The following is a 21,342-nucleotide window of genomic DNA, read 5'->3' as shown; positions in this document are numbered from 1 at the left end:
TGACAAAAAAGGACCAGACTTCTCTCCCTCTGTCCATTCAGCCTTGACAATATGGCTGGAGCCTCGGTTTCTACTCTGTGGTTGCCTGAGTCATTTTCGTGATTTTACTCTGTGGTAACAAAATGACTGCAGCAGTTTCAAGCCCCACCATTCCAACAGAAGTGTGAACTCTTGCCTTTCCTCGAAGCTCTAGAAAACATCGCCCAGAGTCTCATTAGATGACGTGTGCATACACAAATCATGGACATAGGGTGAGTGTCCCCTGTGCTCTTAGAACTTCTGAGTGTTACCACATTGATGTGTTTCTTTTAGGTATTTTCCAACAGTGTTTTTTTGTTTTTGTCTTTGTTTTATATGCACTTACTTTGTTTTGATTGTTGCCCTATGGTCTAAGTAATCCCCCATGTTGTTTCTGAACTCATTTCACTGACTATACTCATGGCATTTTTATTAGCTCAATGAAATCTCCTGATAGAGCCTGTGCAAACATCAGTAGAAGCATAGCCAGCAGCTATGTCATCTTCAGGTTGGCCAGAGTTGAAGCCCTGGAAGGAAGAGCTGCCCAGTTGCTCCCCATTATTCTCACCTCTGCCATAGTCAAGCCTTGAGTCTCTTCTCCGCATGGCTTCTGAGGCTTCATTGGAGAGGGGCTGGTTCAAATATCATCTCCACATTGCGGCCGCTTTGCCTGTCACCACCATTCCCTAATAACAAAAAACACTAGACTCCCATTTGCAATTCCTCATAGCTTGAAATACTTTCTATCTTAGGTAGAGAAACTCAAAGGTGGGGAGAAATCGTCAGTGGGATTCTAAAGATGGTGGGTGGAGGAAGAGCTAGCATTTCATGAACCAGAAAACCCACCGACACTCCCTGGCTTTGCTCTGTTAAGAAGCACAGGGACGCCTCTGTGAAATATGGTTTTCATTTGCGTTGGACTTTGCCTGGGTAAGAAGGCCAATGTCTTTAGGCTTTTCCCAGAATGTTTTAGAACCTAAGTTTGTGAACCCAAACTCGTGTGTTCACAGTCTGAGCAAAATAGCCGGGTTGAACTTGGGAATTAATAGTTGAAAGTGTGCCAACTAAAATATTTATCTTCTCTGATATAACTAGTGGACTCCAGTATTTTTCACGAGCCTTTCTTATGTAAGGAAGCAGGCCATTTCATTAAAACTGCTCTGGAGGAAATTATATGACAGCCTTTGTAAAAAAAAAAAAAAAAAAAAAAAAAAGATGTTTTAAAAGAGAGGGAGGGGCGGGACAAATCCAATCTAGAGAATGATGGGCTGCATTTTCTGACTTCAGCCAGCTTGATGTGTATTGCCAAGGCTCACGGTAACCACGTTACAAGCAGAGGGGAAGGTTCTGGTTAAAGGGAGAGAGGGAGCTGGCTCTGTTTTTCACTCTCTCGGGCCTTGGTAGAAGCAACCCTCAGATAGAGTGAGCCAGGCACAAAGTGTCCTGCATCCTACAGAAGTTGTAACCTGTGTTGTTTCTGATGACGGATCTGGGAGGAATGTCTAGATGCAGAGGCAGAAGACCAGGAGCTTCTGTCACCAGAGACACGGAAGCTTGATTTCTTAGTCTGTAAAATGGGAATACAGTCTCTTCCACCAAGAGATTGTGAGATCTAAAGACTGTCATCTGTGTGAAAATCATTTCCCATAGTTTTAAGAAATACTATTGTCATCACTTTTACTTCAAAGCTTGCTTGTGAAGATTTACCATTTGACTGGTAGACCCATAACTTAGCTGCAATTTGTGGTTTAAGGTCTTAAAGTAGCAATGAAAACATGAATGACAGATCTCTCTCTCTCTCTCTCTCTCTCTCTCTCTCTCTCTCTCTCACACACACACACACACACACACACACACACACACACACAACTGCAGTGCAACTGGTGTTTATTTTGAAATCACAGTTCTCCTGTCACAGCCTCCTGAATACTGGAATCTCAGACCTGAGACAGCAGGCCTGGCTGCAGAATTTCTGGTCCCTAAACAGCTGAAACTCTCCCTGGCCAAGGTTAAAGAGTAATTGCTGGATTTTTGTTCCTTTCTTGTATTGCTAAATTGTACTGTCTGTGAGGCCGTGGCTTGAAAAGCATTGCTTACTCATGGCTCAGGATAAGAAATTGTACCCACCATACTTCAATCAAGACTATCACAGGGTATTCTTCTTCAGTGACGAGGTAAGAGGATAGCTTAAACTGTTCTCCTCTATGGAACATTAGTATTATTCTCCCCATTGCAGATGCCATTCAAGATTTGGGAGGCCAAGTGCCCTATTTTTGTTTTGTTTTGCCTTTTGATAACTTGACACAAGGTACAAAACTTTCCGAGAAGAGAAAACTGCAATTGAGAAGATGCCTTCCTAAGTTTGGCCTGTGAAGCACTTTGTTAGTGAGTGATTGATGTGGGTAGGCCCAGCTCACTGTGGCAGTGCCACACCTGGGCAGGTGGCTCTGGGGTGCATAGGAAATCAGGCTGAGCAAGCCCTGGGAAACAAGCCAGTAAGCAGTGGTCTGCCATGGCTCCTGCTTTGAGTTCCTGTCTTGCCTTCCTTGGATGACGGACTGTGAAGTGTCAGATGAAGGTCACAGAGATGGCCGATGTCAGAGCCAGGGTACCAAAGCTTTTCCATCACAAACACTGAGTCTTTGTGGGTGACTCAGAGATGGGAACAGTTGTCTCAGAGTGGCCACATCTTTCATTCTTAGCCAAGAAGACATCTGTGCACAGATCGCCAGTCCTCACACAGAGCTGCTTGCCTGGCACCATCCACACAGTTAAGATTCCCTTCCAAACAAGGGCTCAGCATCCTTTCTGTGGCCCTGACTCCCAAACCTTCCCCTTTCATTGTACTTTCCCTCTCCAGTTCCCGTAAGCATTTGGGAGTCCTTCCTTGAATGTAAGGTGTGGAGAAGAAAGAACAATTGTATAAATTAAATGTGAAATCTTTGGCTGAATAAGCACAAAAGGTAAAGATTAGAGCAAGTATTCAGGTTAAAGGGGATTTGCTTATGATTTAGGATAAGATAGGAGAATTAACATATTTTTGTTTGTTTGTTCATTTGAGACAAGGTCTCTCTCTATGAGCCCAGGCCACTGACTCTCCTACCTCAGCCTCTTGAATACTGCAGGTGCAAGTGTGCACCACAGTGCTTAGATAACAGTAAAGACAGTCAATTAGTTGAAAGGCCCATCCTCTGGATGTTGGGCAGCATATACTTTGGGCCCCAAGGAGTTCTCCACAGGTCTACTGTATGGCTAAACGTATCTTGTGCCTAGAGCATACACATTATGCATTTCACTGGGAAATCCCACCTCATGTACAGGGCACAAGGCCATGAGGGGGTGGAAGTGACTAAGTCTGTCCCAAACCATCTGCAACTTCCTGACCCTACTTTGGAAAATCGCATAGACCACATTTATCGTAGGTGAAGGGAGACTTAGCACAGATTGTCCTTAGCTGTTTTACAAGGCTGGTGTGGAAGAAGAGACAAGAAACGGGCTTTGAGCCCTAGAAAGTGCTGGAAGAATGTGAGGAGTGCCTGCCACAGAAGGTTTTAGTTCTGGTGAGTTGATGGGCATGCTGGGAGTTAGGGAATCTTATGTGAAGAAGGACATTGGCAACGTTTCTTACAGCCAGGTGTTAAAGTACTCCAGCTGAGCAGGCAGAATGCCTAGCTCCTTCTTTTCATTGTCCCTTAGCTTTGCTGCCTGTGAACAGCTGTGACAAGTTGGGTTTTGAATGTCCCCTGAAGGTCCATATCGTGAAAGGTTTGTCTCTTAACTATTGGTGGTGGTGGAAAGCTTGGAAGGCAAGGACAGTGGGTGAAAGTCAAGGCACAGGGGCATGCTCCTGAAGGGAATGCGGGGACCTGGACCCCTCTTGGTTTCTCCTTGTTTCTTAGTTGCTGTGTAGTGAGCAAGCTTCCTTTGCGGCATATACTATCTGCGTGCGCTTTGCTACTACAGAAAGCAACAGAGGAGAGCGACCGTGAATCGAAATTCCTGATACCAAACAAACCTTTCATTTACTAAGTTGGCCTCAGATATTTTGCTATAATGGCAGAAGGCAGACTTACACAACGGGGGAGTGTGTAAAGGCCCTTCCCTCCCTGAGTGAAGACGAAAGCTTGCACTGAGCCACAGAGAGGTTGGGTCGCTAACAATGACTACTATTTATTGAGTGCTCACTGTGTGCCAAACAGGATGCTGAGTGGTTTATGAACATGACCTTTTCCAGAATTCCTCATGTTCTAAAATGAAGCCAGCATGATTATGATTCCCATCTTTCAGACAAGGAAACAGAGCGTCAGAGAAGTCTGCTCCCTTGCTTGACATTGTAGTTAGACAACGGCCGGGCTCCTCCTAGAGTCACATTCAGGTGGTCTAAGGATCTAAGGCCTAAACCCCACATTTTCAAACACTGTGGTACACTGTAACCACAAGCTCTCACATAATCCTTGTGCTTTTTGCTTCCTGCCACAAAACACAAACCTGCTGTTGCTATCTAGCTTCTGAAGAGAACAGACATGAAGGAAGGGTTGGGTGCTGATGGTGGCCTGGCACCTCCATTTGCTGGATAGATATGTATGGCCACCGTACACTTATGTGTTTGAATGTTTGGCCCATAGGGAGTGGCACTATTAGGAGGTGTGGCCTTGTTGGAGTAGGCGTGGCCTTGTTGGAGTAGGTGTGGTCTTGTTGGAGGAAGTGTCACTGTGGGGGTGGGCTTTGAGGTCTTCTATGTTCAAGCTACACCCAGTGTGGCACACTGTCTCCTTTCGCTGCCTTTAGATCAAGATGTAGAACTCCCAGCTCCTTCTCCAACACCACATCTGCCTGCACGCCGCCATGCTCCTCACCATGATGATAATGGATCAAACCTCTGAACTGTAAGCCAGCGCCAGTGAAAGGTTTTCCTTTATAAAAGTTGCCTTGGTCATGGTGTCTCTTCACAGCAATAGAAACTCTAAGACAACAGATATCCCTACTTGCCTGTCACATCACCGTAGAGTGAGAGTTACAGTTATAGTGGGGCTTGGTGAGGTGGTCATGGCTGAAGCACATCCATGGCTTACTGGTGGGAGCAGTATCTGGTACCCTAGCGTATCCCTCTCTGAAGACCAGGGCATCACCCCTCATTTGTCTACTTAGCATCTGCAGAATATCACATTCAACGCCAGGTGCCAGTGCACAATAAGGCGCTTAGAGCCGAGAGAAAGCAGAGGCTGTATGTTGTGGATACAGACTGAGACTTTAGAAAGTAAGTGGAGGGACACAGTTTGGGGGGAACAGTCAAGGCATCTTTTATGAAGGACTTGGAAAGATGGGTGCTAACTCGATGTGAGCAAGCAGAGACTTATCAGAGAGAACTTAGAGAAGATGGCATTGTGAGAAACAGAGCAATAGGTTGCAGGCAAGTTGAAGTGAGTGCTGGCGTTAGTATGTTTCTTGAACTAGATGTGCCTTAAACACGAAGTTCTCAATTTGTGGACGGAGACCCATTGGGAGCTGTCAGTGACCCTTTTATAGGGGTTGCCTAAGACCATCGGAAATGGTAGTTATTTACATTACTACTCATAACAGAAGCAAAAATACAGTTAGGAAGTAGCAGTGAAAATAATTTTATGGTTGGGAGTCACCACAGCGTGAGGAACTGTATTAAAAGGGAGCAACATTAGGAAGGTTGAGAACTACTCCCTTAAACAGTCAAGTCATGATAGTATATGACAGTGACTTCTGGGCTCCTTGGGGAGAGGGATGGAGGAAAGGGAAAGAAATAAAGGAAGGAAGGCAGGAAGGAAGGAAAGAAAGAAGGAAGAAGGAAGGAGGAAGGAGGGAGGAAGGAAGGAGGAAGGAAGGAAGGAAGGAAGGAAGGAAAGAAGGAAGGAAGGCAGGAAAGAAAGAAAATGCCAGAAAAAGAATTGGTTTAAATTCTTTGTTCACAGTCTATAGGTAGGGTGGATTTCTGGATGGCTTGAATCAGTAGCCACCAAGTGCCATTAGAGTGCCAGTACTTGGTTCACAACATCATAGCATCAAACAATAAGCTTTTTCTGGCACATCCAACAAGAGAGATTCATTATCTTTCTGAGATACTGCAGGATGGCCTTTCTTTGTGTTTCATTGACTCAATCTGGCTGTGTGGCTGTCTGTCCCTATATACAACAGTGGTAAGGGAATGAAATATGACTGGCTTCCATCAGGGCATTGCGAGCATCGGGCCCTAATGAACACAGCAGTGTGCCCCAGGGTCTTTGGTGCAGTAGGTCTGGGCTTACATTTTGCATCCCAAATGAGCTGTCATGTCACAATTGCATTACTGTTCCGAAGCTGAAGACTGGTATAAAATATGCAAGGGTGACAAATGGTGACGCATCAGCCACTGTGTCTCCTAAAGACAGGGCAGCCCAGTGTCCTGCTTTGGCCCATCAGTTTATGCTGGAGTTCTGGAGTTACAGAATTCTTCACTCTCCAAAGTCCTTAGCCATTTTTACAGAGGAATTTGACATCCAAATGATCACTTGGCTATGGGGTACTTTGAGAATTCATAGGGAGTTTATGTTTGAGGCTTTGGGGGTACAAAATATTTATTAGAGAATAACACTTAAAAATGGAACATGGAGTGGTTTGGTGAGAGAACAGAATTGGATAGAGGAAGAATTTGAGCTCTAATTCAGGCTCAGCAAAGCCTCAAACAGCTTCCGGAGCAAGTGTTTACAGTCAGTTCAGTGACAGGTTGTTCTGACAGTCTCTTCCAGCTCACAAAGGAGAAAGTGGGTCATCAGAAAGCAGAGGTCTTGATAAACATGTGGGGTGGGGATAGGGACACCACAGTTCCAGCTCTATCTTATCTATTTTTCTATACCCCAAACGAGTCGATGCTAAAATGAATACATTTGTTCCAAATAAATAGCAGGATAAATGGCAGATAATAAACTTAAGTTATTCTTCCAACAGGAAAAAATTATTCTATATCGATCCATCCATCTTTAATGGGTAATAGGAGTGAGACTTTGAAATTAGCGACAGGCACTGGAAATGTCAGCTTCAGGAGAAGTCTAATAGGATAGCAACTCATTCGGTTCTCCAGCTCAGGAACCTCCTGGGAGCAAAGGTCTCCTTTAAGTACATGAATCCAAGTACCTACAGGATGCCTGTGGGAGTTGGAGCACAGAGCTGGCTGGAGCACAGAGCTGGTACGGGTTGGGTGGCACAGGTTATAATTACAGAGATAAACCAAAGGCTCCGAGAACATGTGTTGAAAAAAAGCAGGACAAATTAGCTACTGTTAGAACTGTTTGGGAAATTACTCAGAGAGAGACAGACAGACAGACAGACAGACAGCCTGGTGGGAGAAAGTTTGGTGAAGTTAGGGAGAGAATAATGAGAAATATGAAAAAGTTATGTTCCCCTGGACGTGCTTCTTACCTTTCTGGGACATTCTCTCACTTAAGACAACTGACTTTGCTCCCAGACAGCAGAAAAAAACACAATTATTCAAATTAGTCGTTCTTTTCACCTGTTGTTATTTTTCTTTTGTCTTTCTTGATTCCAAGAGAGATAACAAAATGTTGATTTTGTGTGTATGTGTGTGTGTATGTATGTGTGTGTGTGTATGTGTGTGTGTGTGTGAGAGAGAGAGAGAGAGAGAGAGAAAGAGAGAGAGAGAGAGAGAGAGAGAGAGAGAGAGAGAGAGAGTTTGATGGCTTCCAGAGCATACACTGATAACCCAATATGTTTTAGCTGTGACTTCCTCAGTCACTCTCCAGCTGACATATTGTAGCAGGGTCTCAGTGAAGCCAGAATTCACCATTTTGGATGGTCTGATTCACAGCTTGCCAGGGATGCCCTGTTTTTGTTCCCACATGCTGGGCCTACCACACTTACGTGGCATTTATGTGAGTTATGGGAACCCAATTACCTATTGAGCTATCTCTTGGCCTGGTTATGACAACTTTCTATTATATTTGGGTATAGCATCAACACATCCATTCTCATGAGTGTAACTCCGAGGGATACTCATGGCTGCAGAGGGTAGAAATTGAAAGCAGAACTGTCGGGTGAGTTGACTCCTTCTTTGAGAGTACCAGGTAAGGATTTCTACCCTCCCTGCCCACCTCCCTCCCTCCCTCGCCTTCCCTCACTTCCATTGGCCACTGGCGGTCCTTGGGAGGATGCTGACTCTTAGAAGCATGGCTTTAATTAGTCCCTCTACCTGCATATAGCCATCGCCGTTGTCTCTGTCTTAGAGTCCTCTCCTATCCCAAGGACCAAGAGGCCCACCAGCAGGAAAGCCCTAAGAAAGTATTGAAGAATTCAACTCGGCTAGGAGGATGGAAATGAATTCAATTGTAAGTCATTTCTGTTGTTTGATGAACTCTTTATCTAAACTGGAGACACTTCGATGGGGATCGGTAACTTTTCTGGAACATCATACTGAGGGGACAGGGCTGTTGTATAGTCCAAGTCACCTGCCAAAAGGGTGGTAAGACTGTTCATGGCGAGGGTGCTCAGTGAGCATTAGCAATGATTAAGGATGACAGGTAGGAAAGGAAAAAAAGAACAGTGCACCTTTTCTCCTTTGCCATGGTAGCTACCAGCGATCAGATAATACGCAGTGAGGGCTTTTAACATCTTTACATTATCATCACATTTACATCTATCATTAGCAAGTCATTTTAGTAAACTAACAAATATTTAGTATTTAGTAACAGGTATTTTCTTCCACAGGTAAAAACAGATGTGGGGCTTTCTTGAGCCATTTATACCTATTTTAAATTGTTACCAGGGGTGTGTGTGTGTGTGTGTGTGTGTGTGTGTGTGTGTGTGTGATGTATGTATATGTGTGGTATATGTGTAAGTGGGGGCTGGAGGACATACGAAGATGTGGTGGTTTGAACATGCTTGGCCCATTGAGGAGTGGCACTATTAGGAGGTGTGGCCTTGTTGGAGTAGCTGTGACTGTGTTGGAGGAAGTGTATCACAGTGGGTGTAGGCTTTAAGACGCTCTTCTTAGCTGCCTGGGAGCAGTCTTCTCCTAGCAGCCTTCAGATGAAGATGTAGAACCCTCAGCTCCTCCAGCACCATGCCTGTCTGAATACTGCCATACTTCTATCTTGATGATATTGAACTGAACCTCTGATTTAATTGGCCAGCCCCAATTAAATGTTATGCTTATAAGAGTTGTCTTGATCATGCAATAAAACCCTAACCAAGACAGGTGACATCTTACATCTTCTTTTTTTGCACTATTTTATTGAAATAGGGACTGCCTAGACTACGCAGTGAGCTCAAGTTCCCTGTGTATGTCTGTTTGTGTGTGTGTGTGTATGTGTGTGCGTATGTGTGTGTGTGTGTGTATCTCCTAATATCCATTTTGCTTAACATTCTTAACAGCATGAGTCACTTTACTAAATAGTGGAGTATCAACTACAGCTAACTTGTTTTATAGTTAGTTCAATTTTTATTTGAACTAACAGTATTTGTATTTTTGTTTTATTTTATTATATGTTCAGTGACTTTTACTAATATTGTGCATTAAGCTAAAATAGCATGTGCATATAAACTGACCATAGTATAGTGGACAGTGAAACAGAGCTCAGGATTAATAAATAGGGTTGGCTGCCAAGTGTTTATGGATGAGACATAATTCCAATTTTGGTCTAGTGAGCTAATTATTATACCTGTAGACTTACTAGGAGATCATGCAGTTTGTGGGAGAAAAATAGTGAAAGAATAATCTGACTTTTCTATCCTAATCTAGTTTCCTTTTCTAGGCTTTTCCTCCCAAGTTACCAAGGACTATGTTTGAAATGACTTTACCTATTAGGCATTGCTAATCTCACTCATGGAATCAGACTTAACCTCTGTGAAGTTTTTTCCTTAAAAGACTGATAAGTGGTGTTGAGGATGCTGCTCAAGAATTGACTGAAGCCACACTCCCCAAAGCCTTCACAAAATTATGAACCTATGCACAATCCTGATTAGAATCAGACCTCGGAGTTCACTGCAAAGCCAGGAACTGTGAAATTTTAGTTCATCACACATTGTCTGAACGTTGCTCTAAGCCTTCTATTAGACTTTCTCCATATAATAATCTCATATGGTTCCAATCTTTCAGAGCAAGGGCAATTCATGGTGAGTGTACTCAAACAGCAATGCCAAAAATATTCAAATACTGCGGAAGTTCTGAGCTGGAGAGATCCAAAATGTTTTCGGCTCTATGCTTCACTCACTGTAGGAACATATTTCTCACCCTCCTTCAGGGACACAAAGCCGCAACTCCAGGGGGTGGGCAATTGGTTTCATTGTTGAGTGACTTTAACTAGAGCACTTTCTCAGAATGAGTCAAGTCGTGTGACTGAACACATTACCTCAGAGGACTAGAGACAAAAGTTTGCACTGTGCCTTCCTCAACTCTATTCGTTCAAACTCGAACTTCTCCAACATAACTGTGTTTGGAGACAGGGCTTTGGGAAGATCCTGAAGGCGACTAAAGTCGTAGGGGACTGAAATGATTGGTGGCTCCATGAGGTAAGGAAGAAAGACGGGGAATCTCTAACAACAGCTCATGTCAGGACACAGCAAGAAAGTGTGGCTCTCTGTAAACCACAAAGGGACCCCCATGAGAAACCAAACTTCTAAATCCTGGATGTTCAGCCTCGCGGCCTCTAGAACAATGAGGAATCTATTCCTTTTCTTTTCTTTTTTCTTTTTCTTTTTTTTAAAGTCACCTAGACTATACTATTTTGTTATGACAGCCTGAGCTGAGTGGGACGCTCTGTGTGTGTGTGTGTGTGTGTGTGTGTGTGTGTGTGTGTGTGTGTGTGTGTGTGTATTCTTTTCTATGCCTTCAAGTTATCTTATCATCCATTACTCTCTCTCCTTCTGCTCCTTCACCACCACCACCACCACCACCACCATCATCATCAGAGTATAATTTTCGGGAGCCAGTTCTGTTCTCCTACCATGTTTCCGGGATTCAACACAGCTCATAGACCCGTGTAACAATCATTTTTGCTTGCAGGGTCATCTCACCAGATAAAGCATCCATCTATTCTCTAAAATTAACATCCACAAAGAATTCCCTTGTTTACTTCATACTATAGTTAGGCTGCTCTCCAGACTGAATGCCTACTGTGAGGTAACTACAGTTTGTGTTGGCCTCATCAAAATCATCTTGTTAGAACTGTGCTAGGTATTCTGAGAGCCTTGAGATTTTGTGTCTGCTTGTGGACCAGACATGGAACCACATTGATCTCTATCTTTCAAAACACACACTAGGGCTGGGGGTGTAGCTTGGTACAAGAACACTTGACTAGCATGAGTGAAGCTCTGGGTTCTATTTCTAATATTATAAAAACAAAAACCTACCACGACTATCAGCACCACCAAAGCCACAAAGCAAACATAAACCTGACTCCTACCCCATACAAGAAACAAAAACCCACCAGGAAATACATTATACACAGGTTAAAGTTACAGTTACCCAACCATCCTTGTAGTTTTGAGTTGAGCTTCTTCCTGGACTTTGCAGCTTAGTAACTATCTCTTGAATTACCAAATAGAAGTCATATTTTTTAAATGTGAAGGTTTTAAAGAACGTTATTTCAACATACGTGGTGGTTTAAATAGGTATGGACCCTATTAGACTCATGTGTTTAGATGCTTGGCCTATTAGAAGGTGTGGCATTTTGGAACCATTGACCATAAATAATCCCTGAAATCCTGTTCATACCCCAAGATAGGCATGGGAGATATGAACATTGGGTAGCAATGAGATGGTACATTGTGAAGTATAAGCTATTAATTAATAAGCTGGCTTGTTAATTTAACAAGTATTTATTGAGTAATCATGAGTTAGATATTCAAGAGCTGGTATGGGTCATTGAAAACCCTCCAGCTTTGCAATACTTATACACTAGAATGAGGGGACAGACATAATATAGCAGTCAGTTACATGCTATTTTGGAAGATGCTAACTGCTATGGAAAACACAAAAACGGAGCTTGAGGCAAGCATTCTTTCTCATCACAGCATAGATCCCACAGCAGACCCCACTAATGTGATTATCGTCCTTTCTGCTTCTACTTATTGCCTCTATCCTAACTGTGAGCAGAGTGATTAATTTAGAAATTTATTACTTATTTCACATACGCCTAATGGAAGGTTGCTGTAGAGTATGATCATTAATTCAGCTTGGGAAACAGTCACTGAGTTATTTATTAGACTAACAGCTTGTAGTCTTATTTAGTAGCATTATATTTGATTTTGAAAATGCCTCCATTCAGTCAATTGATGAACCATCCATCATTTAGGCAATATGTATTTATGGACTGCTTATTACTTAGAAGGCTAAATTATACGTACATATATTAGCGTTGCCACAGAATTATGAGCTCTAGAACTCTTGTGTGTTTGTCAGGAAATTGTTAGGTATTTAGACATCTGAAGTTAAAAAATGACAGTGTATTTCAAGTCAGTGAGTACACTTACAGTATGACCGTTTGGTTATTTTGTTTTATTTATGTAAGAGCACACTAGTTGGCCTCACAATTGCTCCTGGTAGATATGTTACCATGGTCTCCTCATCTCATATGAAGGTAAATGTAAGATTCCAGAAAGACTGATGAGGCATTGACACTACAGTGATGGGCTCAGGTCTCAGTGTCACACACCGTTTGGTTCAAGTATCTTCCGAGGGCCCTCAGTGCGTTCCCCAGCTAGACCCTCCCTCCAGGGTACTCCTCTACTTCTGGATTTTGTGTCTGCATCTGGTGTCAAAAGGTTCCAGATAATTAAGAGTTACAGAGCACCCCAGGGTCAGCTTCTCTCTAGGCCAGATATTGGTAAGTGCAGTAGGAGACTAGAGAGGTTTAAAAAAAAAAAAGAGGGTGAGGAAAAATGTGCAGAGTAGGAATCCACCATGTTGGTTCGGCCATGTTGGTTTCCCCTTCTTTTTCTTATTATTGTTTCCAGCTTGCTGCTCACCCTTCTCCTCTTAAATACAGGCCTTTATGGAAGGGGGGATGATGTCTTGCATAGCCTTGTATTTCCAGCTTTCAACCAAAACAAGAACTTTCCCCATACAAGTGGTTTTGAAGAAAAGAATCCTTCCTTTAACATCACACTATGTGGACAGTGATCTTTTTCCATGAGTTAAAGCTCTTTTTGTATTTTTGTATTGACTCTGAGTTTATATTTTAACCTCCCTATAATCTGAGTTTATATTTTAACCTCCCTATAATCAAATAATCCCCCCCCTCTCTCTCTCTCTCTCTCTCTCTCTCTCTCTCTCTCTCTCCCCTCCCTCCCTCTCCTCCTCCTCCTCTTCCTCCTCCTCCTTCTTCCTCTCTCTCTCTCTCCTCCCTCCCTCCCTCCCTCTCCTCCTCCTCTTCTTCCTCCTCCTTCTTCCTCTCTCTCTCTCCTCCCTCCCTCCCTCCCTCTCCTCCTCCTCCTCTTTCTCCTCCTCTTCCTCCTCCTCCTTCCTCTTCCTCCTCTTCCTCTTCCTCCTCTTTCTCCCTCTCTCTCTCTCTCTCTCTCTCTCTCTCTCTCTCTCTCTCTCTCCTCCCTCCCTCCCTCCCTCTCCTCCTCCCTCTCCTCCTCCTCCTCCCCCTCCTCCTCCTCCTCCTCCTCTTCCTCCTCCCCCTCCTTCTTCCTCTCTCTCTCTCTTCTGAGACAGGGTTTCTCTGTGTAGCCCTGGCTGTCCTGGAACTTGCTCTGTAGACCAGGCTAGCCTCACACTCAGGGATTCAACCACCTCTGCTTCCCAAGTGCTGGGGTTAAAGCCATGTACCACCACACCCAGCCAAAGAATATTTTCAAATACAGCATATATTATAAAACAAAGTCCTACACTAGGCATAAAGACTAGACAACACCCTAAGCAACGATGAACCAAGATGTCCCATGAGAATACACACCAACTCACCACATGATCTCACTGTTGGCATCATGACAGACTGCTCATGGTCACCAGATGAGGGACAGAAAGCCAGGTTTTTCGATGTGCCTTGTCTCTCAGTGACTCTCTGATGGAACTTTTAGACACACATCTTTGTATTTTGTATTTGCTGGTCACCTCCAGTGCATATCTTCTTTTTTTTCGTTCTTTCTTTTTTTCGGAGCTGGGGACCGAACCCAGGGCCTTGCGCTTGCTAGGCAAGCGCTCTACCGCTGAGCCAAATCCCCAACCCCCAGTGCACATCTTCTTAACTTTGGACTGTTTCCATGAGGATTGGAGCAACATCTTTATTGCAAAGAAGCTGTGTTATCGCAGGAAGAGCTCCTACTTGAGACATGTGCATACATCCTTTAGAACTGAGTATTCTCTGAGACTCGGGATCATGGTGGATTAGAAGGACACAGTCCCCGGAGTTAGGTGGCTTTGGAGCTTACCAGCTTCGAGTGGCTATAAATTCTTGAGAAGTCAGCCATCTTTGCTGGATCAGGACTCGTGCTTCGTATCAGAGAGCACTGGAAATGAGTCACTCTGGGATTTCATTTCAAGCCACAAGAACTAAAAATGCAAGTACATTTCCCAATGCGAAACACAGCCAGCAATCTTCCATTTAACTTCCTCAAATTGTCATGTTTCTCAAAACTCTCAACCTCTTCACTGAGCATAGATGGATTTCCTTGTTGGCCCATGTTGTCATCTGCCCTATAGAGATGCCCAGGGTTTCCTCACTACCCATGTGTCCTCCTTGAAGGAAAGCCTGTGATGAAGCCAAAGCTATCTGCTCCAGAACCTGTGTTTTGCTGAGCTGGTATGTAGTGCATTCCCGCATACTCATAAAGGCCTGGTTTGGTTCTCTAGCACCTCGTGAACTAGATCTAACAGCACATACCTATACTACCAGCATTTAGGAGGTAGAAGCAGGGAGATTAGAGGTCTAAGGCCATCCTCAGCCCCATAGTAAGTTATTGGCAGCTTGAGTTATATGATACCCGGAGTAAAACAAACAAACAAACAAACAAAGACAAACTAACAACTACAAAACCCATGCGCTTCAGAATTAGATGACCTGAATTAAAACCTATCAACCTGCCTTGCCAGGAGAGGGCTTCTGAACCCTCCTAGAATATAGTTTCATGCCTTTAAAAAGGAGAAACAATAGTAGTAACACCATAGAGTCAGCGTATTACACAGCAAGTTCTCTGCAAAAATTAACCTCTTTTTCACACTTTAGCAATGTAATGTGGCTGAGTACAGGATTTTTAAGGACACACTTTCTCCAAATAACCCTATTAAAAAATGGGGTTCAGAGCTAAACAAAGAATTCACAGCTGAGGAATGCCGAATGGCTGAGAAACACCTAAAGAAATGTTCAACATCTTTAGTCATAAGGGAAATGCAAATCAAAACAACCCTGAGATTTCACCTCACACCAGTGAGAATGGCTAAGATCAAAAACTCAGGTGACAGCAGATGCTGGCGAGGATGTGGAGAAAGAGGAACACTCCTCCATTGTTGGTGGGATTGCAGACTGGTAAAACCATTCTGGAAATCAGTCTGGAGGTTCCTCAGAAAATTGGACATTGAACTGCCTGAGGATCCAGCCATACCTCTCTTGGGCATATACCCAAAAGATGCCTCAACATATAAAAGAGACACGTGCTCCACTATGTTCATCGCAGCCTTATTTATAATAGCCAGAAACTGGAAAGAACCCAGATGCCCTTCAACAGAGGAATGGATACAGAAAATGTGGTACATCTACACAATGGAATATTACTCAGCTATCAAAAACAACGAGTTTATGAAATTCGTAGGCAAATGGTTGGAACTGGAAAATATCATCCTGAGTGAGCTAACCCACTCACAGAAAGACATACATGGTATGCACTCATTGATAAGTGGCTATTAGCCCAAATGCTTGAATTACCCTAGATCCCTAGAACAAAGGAAACTCAAGACGGATGACCAAAATGTGAATGCTTCACTCCTTCTTTAAATGAGGAAAAAGAATACCCTTGGCAGGGAAGGGAGAGGCAAAGATTAAAACAGAGACTGAAGGAACACCCATTCAGAGCCTGCCCCACAGGTGGCCCATACATATACAGCCACCCAATTAGACAAGATGGATGAAGCAAAGAAGTGCAGACCGACAGGAGCCGGATGTAGATCGCTCCTGAGAGACACAGCCAGAATACAGCAAATACAGAGGCGAATGCCAGCAGCAAACCACTGAACTGAGAATAGGTCCCCCGTTGAAGGAATCAGAGAAAGAACTGGAAGAGCTTGAAGGTGCTCGAGACCCCAAAAGTACAACAATGTCAAGCAACCAGAGCTTCCAGGGACTAAGCCACTACCTAAAGACTATACATGGACTGACCCTGGACTCTGTCCCCATAGGTAGCAATGAATATCCTAGTAAGAGCACCAGTGGAAGGGGAAGCCCTGGGTCCTGCTAAGACTGAACCCCCAGTGAACTAGACTATGCGGGGAGGGTGGCAATGGGGGGAGGTTTGGGAGGGGAACACCCATAAGGAAGGGGAGGGGGGAGGGTGATGTTTGTCCGGAAACCGGGAAAGGGAATAACACTTGAAATGTATATAGGAAATACTCAAGTTAATAAAAAAAAAAAAAAGAAATATACAGAAAAAAAAAAAAAAGGACACACTTTCTCGTTAAAAATCTCAGTGCTAACAGTTATTAGTTAAGTAACAGTGGACAAGTTGACTAGTTGGTTACTATTTCCTCATGTCTTCAGATATAAAGCAGAAATAGTAATATTATTACTTAATAGGTCAATTTAAGGATCAAATGAATTAATATTTGATAAGTGGTTAGAACCAATGGGAATACATCAAGCTTGGTCTTCATATTAGGTAAGAGTATTATGAAGGGATGGATGGTGATGTAGGATTCTCCTCGGGTATAGTGGTGGGTCAAAACCTTGATCTCAGGTAGGAGTAACTTGAGCCAATCTTGCCAACACCAAATTCTGTGGGATTTTGAAATCATGCTTTTGTTTTTTTATCAGGCCCAGGTAAGACAAACTTGAGTAACTCTAGACTGAAGTAAGGCCAGAATCCTTGAAGCATCCGTTAACAATTTTCCCTTACTACAGTCAATAATCCTTTTGAAGTTCCTCCACAAATTGTTGAACCTTCATAATCTAACAAAGCAGAACATATCTAAGATTTTCAGGGACTATAATCCTAATGCGCATCTATGAAGAATTTAGGAAGTCCTGAGTCTCTGTTTCTAACTTACGGGCTACGTATTGCCTAAGATGACCTGTAGCTCAACTTCACTCAGTGACCAAACTTGTCAACTTCACTTGGGCACTTGGTATAAATTCCCACAGCTCCCCTGGCTAGACCTATGGCATGGGCGTGTAGGTCAGATGACAATCTGAAGAGTTAGTTCTCTTCTTCTCTCAGTAGGTCCTAGGGATCAAACTGGCCATCAAGCTTGTCAGCTTGTTGGCAAGGTCGGCTCAGTTAGCAAAGGCACTTGCTACCAAGCTGCACGACCTGAGGTCCTGGAGCCCATGTTGTAGAAGGACACATGCATGCCCATGTTCCCCCACCAAACAATTAAATGTACATTTTTTAAATAAAAAACTTATTTTACTTGTATAAATATTTTGCCCGTATGTATACACATGCATCACCCGTGTATCTCGTGCCTGTAGAGGTCAGGAGATGGCATTCGATACGCAGCTGGAGTTGCCTACAGTTATGAAACACTGTGTGGGTGCTAGAACTGAACCCAGGTACTCTGAGAATGGCAAGCCATCACTCCAGCCCCGGTAATTTTTTAAAGCATATATAGCTACCTAAGTAACTATGTTGCTCTTTAGACTTATTAACTGGAAAAAAAAAGTGAGTAACCTCTTTTTTTAGTGTGGGAAGCTTTGAATATTTATAGAAAACACATGACTAACAGAAAATATACACGTAAGAGGTGCACATGCAAATGCAGTGCTTCATTACATTAAAAGCCTGTGGACCTCGTGAAGGAAGGAAGCGGCTTACTACACTGAAAAGAGGTGGCTAAGCGGTGGAGCTCACCAACAGAGCACAGACACCGCCACATTCCTGAGGGCCTCAGGGGCTGGGGGTAGGCAACGGGTTCAGATGACTGCAGCTAAAGAGTCAGGATTACTGTTCTGTGTGACCTCTGTCCTCCTTTTGATAACACGTGACCTATTCCACCGATGACAGCAACAGCCCTTTTAATCAGGGAGAGACATGTAAATACAATAATGGTTTTCATTTATTTACGTTATAGAGTATTTTCATTTTCAAATGACTTCAGCATGCTCAAATGCATTTCAGTTGGTTAGACACCTTCTTTCATTTTTTCCTTTTCTCTTCCCTCTTCCCTCTTCCCTTCTTTCTTCCCTCCTCTCTCTCTCTCTGTCTCTCTCTGTCTCTCTCTGTCTCTCTCTCTCTGTCTCTCTGTCTCTCTCTCTCTCTCTCTCTCTCTCTCTCTCTCTCTCTCTCTGTCTCTCTCTCTGTCTCTCTCTCTCTCTCTCTGAGATAGGGTCACTGGGTAGCCTTGGCTGGCCTGGAACTTTCTGTGTAGACCAGGCCGATCTTCTGACCGAGATCCACTTGACTCTGCCTCCTAAGTACTGGGATAAAGCATGGGTCACCATGCCCAGTGGATATGCAATTTTCTCCTTCCTTGAGACATGATAAATGTGATGATATTAAGATTCAGAGAAATCAAATGATGAGCAGAAGTTTATACCAAAGTCATAAAGAAAGAGTTGGGAGCTACAGTGTAGCTTCGTTGTTAAATGCTTGCCTAGCATGTGAAAGGCCCTGAGTTTCACTATTTGCAACACACACACACACACACACACACACACACACACACACACATACACACACACACATACACACACACATACACACACATACACACACACCACATACACACACACCACATACACACACACCACATACACACACACACACACACACACACACACACACACACACTACCACCACCAATAGCAACAATATTGAATTCATTTCTTCTCAAGTCCCTGCCTCTGCTTCAAAATAAACCCATTCCAAATTATGAATGTATCGTATTCACACCATGGCTATGTTTATCAAATCAAAATCTCAAAAAACGATTTTGAGATTGTAACATTCATCTCCTTTGCTCACGGCTCAACTAATCCTTGGGGATTCCAGATTTGTCTTTTCTATTTCTGGAAGATTTGTAGGAGAAGGGGTGGGATTTCTATGGCTTGGACATTAAATATTCTCCTAAAAGCTCATGTATTTAAAGTTTGCTGAAGGGTTGGGGATTTAGCTCAGTGGTAGAGCCCTTGCCTAGGAAGCGCAAGGCCCTGGGTTCGGTCCCCAGCTCCGAAAAAAAAGAACCAAAAAAAAAAATAAATAAATAAAGTTTGCTGAGGATAGTGAATACACTAGGAGGTGGGCCTTGGCGGGTGGACCTCAGGCCGCTCTGTTTGGATTCTGTGGATGAGGTGAGTGGGTTTGCTCTGCTGTCCGCTCCTGGTAGGGCATACTGCCTTTTATAGGCCCCACCAATGGTCTGTCAGGTCACAGATAGAACTCTCCAGAACTATAAACCAAGTCTCCTCTCACTTCATAAATCACTTCAGGTATTTGCTGTGCTAACACTGACATAGGAAACATTTGACCCACACCCAACCTAGGTCCCTATGAGAGTGAGAGTCTCCCAACATCACATTCATAATTCTCTTGTGTGCACTGACTGTTTCCCAGATTATAAAGAAATTTTGTGGATGCTGTTTTGGAAAATTTAGAATGTACAGAGTATGTTAAGGAAATAAATTCCATCCCCCAAAGTAATCTCTGTTATTTCCTTTGATATGATTCTCCCATTTGATTAACAATTTCAGCTGACACTGTACAAAGCTCGAAGTGGTTTCGTTGGTTCTGTGTCAGCTGCTGAATGGTGGCTGTGGCACGGTCTGACACGTCCAGCTCCACTCAGTGTTTTCTATCTTGCCCATTCACTTAGGAACACAGAGAAATACATAGTGATTTTCCCACACCCTAAAGTTTTCCTTAAAATCTTGTATATTTGTTTAAGGAATATACTATAGATTATTTAAATGTTTTCCTACTATTGGTCATAGGTTTGATACCTACTTTGTCGCGCGCCCAACGTCTTGCCAGCAAGAATGACGCGCGGACACCAGGATCCTTCTGCAGCAAAGCGTTTATTACATCTTGAAGAGGAAAGAGCGAGCCCCAAAATGGCGCTGCTTATATACACCCTAATGTGGCATGTCCACGCCTGATTGGTTGCTTACCCATGATCTCATAGGCACGCCCCGGAGTGGGCAAAGACCTGGCACGAAGGCACTCTTGCACATGCGCACAGTTAACTTCCTGAAAGGAAGTCGGCTGGCGCGGCGAAGGCTGGCGCCATCTTGTAATGGCGGAGGCTATCCTGGCCTTCCACGTGGGGCGCAGTGGAAGCCAGCGCCATCTAGCGGTGGCGAATGTTATTGCGGCCCTCTACACTACTTTTTGTTGTTCTATAAGGTATTGAGTTTTTTACTCTGGATTCTTGAGGTAGGGTCTCACTTTCCTCCGTGGCTGGCTTGTAACGTATTCTGTAGCCTTGGCTGGGGTCAAACTCACTGCACTCTTCCCACCTAGGCCTCCTGCGAGCTGGGATTGCAGGCGTCTGCCATCATACCTTGATTTGCATCTAAGTTTTCTGTTTTAGAATTAATTCTATAATAAAATACCTTGACATGATTCTCCAGGTCTCTAATATCTTTACAGTCCAGTCTTAGAACATGAATTATTGGCTTAATATTGGCTCAATATTGGCTTAATATTGGCTCAATATTGGAACAATAGTTTGTACCATATACTTCATCACCCGGAAGCTCAATTGTCATATCTTCTGTAGTCTGTTTTGAGTTTTTCCTAAGAGATTTATTTATTTGTTTATTTATTTATATCTTGCCTCAAATGGATGCTACCTTAATTATTTTTCTGTGCTGCCGGCTTTTCTCTTCCAGTATTTCTCTTACTATGCTGAATGCTTGATTTTTCATTTATTTTAACATCACTAGGACAGGTTCATAAAGCCATCTTTTAAATTAGACTTGAATCAAATTTATAGACGAATCGTGTTTTAGAAACATATATTTCAATTATTATAATTATGTTCTTAGATTTTTATTTTTGCAAATTCTCTGTTGTTTATGCACCTAAATTCATGTGGATCTTGCTTAGGTAATTTCTACCGGCTTTTAATGTTTTTGAATTACAAATGAGTGTTTCTCCCTATGTATCATACAACTTTTCTGGTTGTGGTGGTTTAAACAAAAATGGGCCCCACAG

At 43.3% G+C, this 21,342-nt stretch overlaps 1 long non-coding RNA gene across 5 annotated transcripts; it reads left to right on the top strand.

Moving 5' to 3' along the window:
- The first annotated feature begins 3,418 nt into the window (after positions 1-3,418).
- LOC120100706 (uncharacterized) lies at positions 3,419-20,747 on the top strand. 5 transcript variants are annotated; one of them, XR_015673967.1, is made up of 5 exons: positions 3,419-3,578; positions 4,807-4,904; positions 7,993-8,075; positions 8,265-8,366; positions 20,118-20,747. It is a non-coding gene; the product is annotated as an uncharacterized LOC120100706 (long non-coding RNA). The 5 variants fall into 5 exon arrangements; XR_015673964.1 differs by having other exon boundaries at positions 7,993-8,105; XR_015673966.1 differs by having other exon boundaries at positions 3,421-3,578; positions 8,284-8,366.
- Positions 20,748-21,342: the final 595 nt, after the last annotated feature.

Source organism: Rattus norvegicus, chromosome 2 (assembly GCF_021556685.1).
Source record: "Rattus norvegicus strain SHRSP/BbbUtx chromosome 2, alternate assembly SHRSP_T2T, whole genome shotgun sequence".
NCBI lineage: Eukaryota > Metazoa > Chordata > Mammalia > Rodentia > Muridae > Rattus > Rattus norvegicus.
Note: the sequence above shows the minus strand (reverse complement) of the source record. Positions and strands in the feature narration are given on the sequence as shown.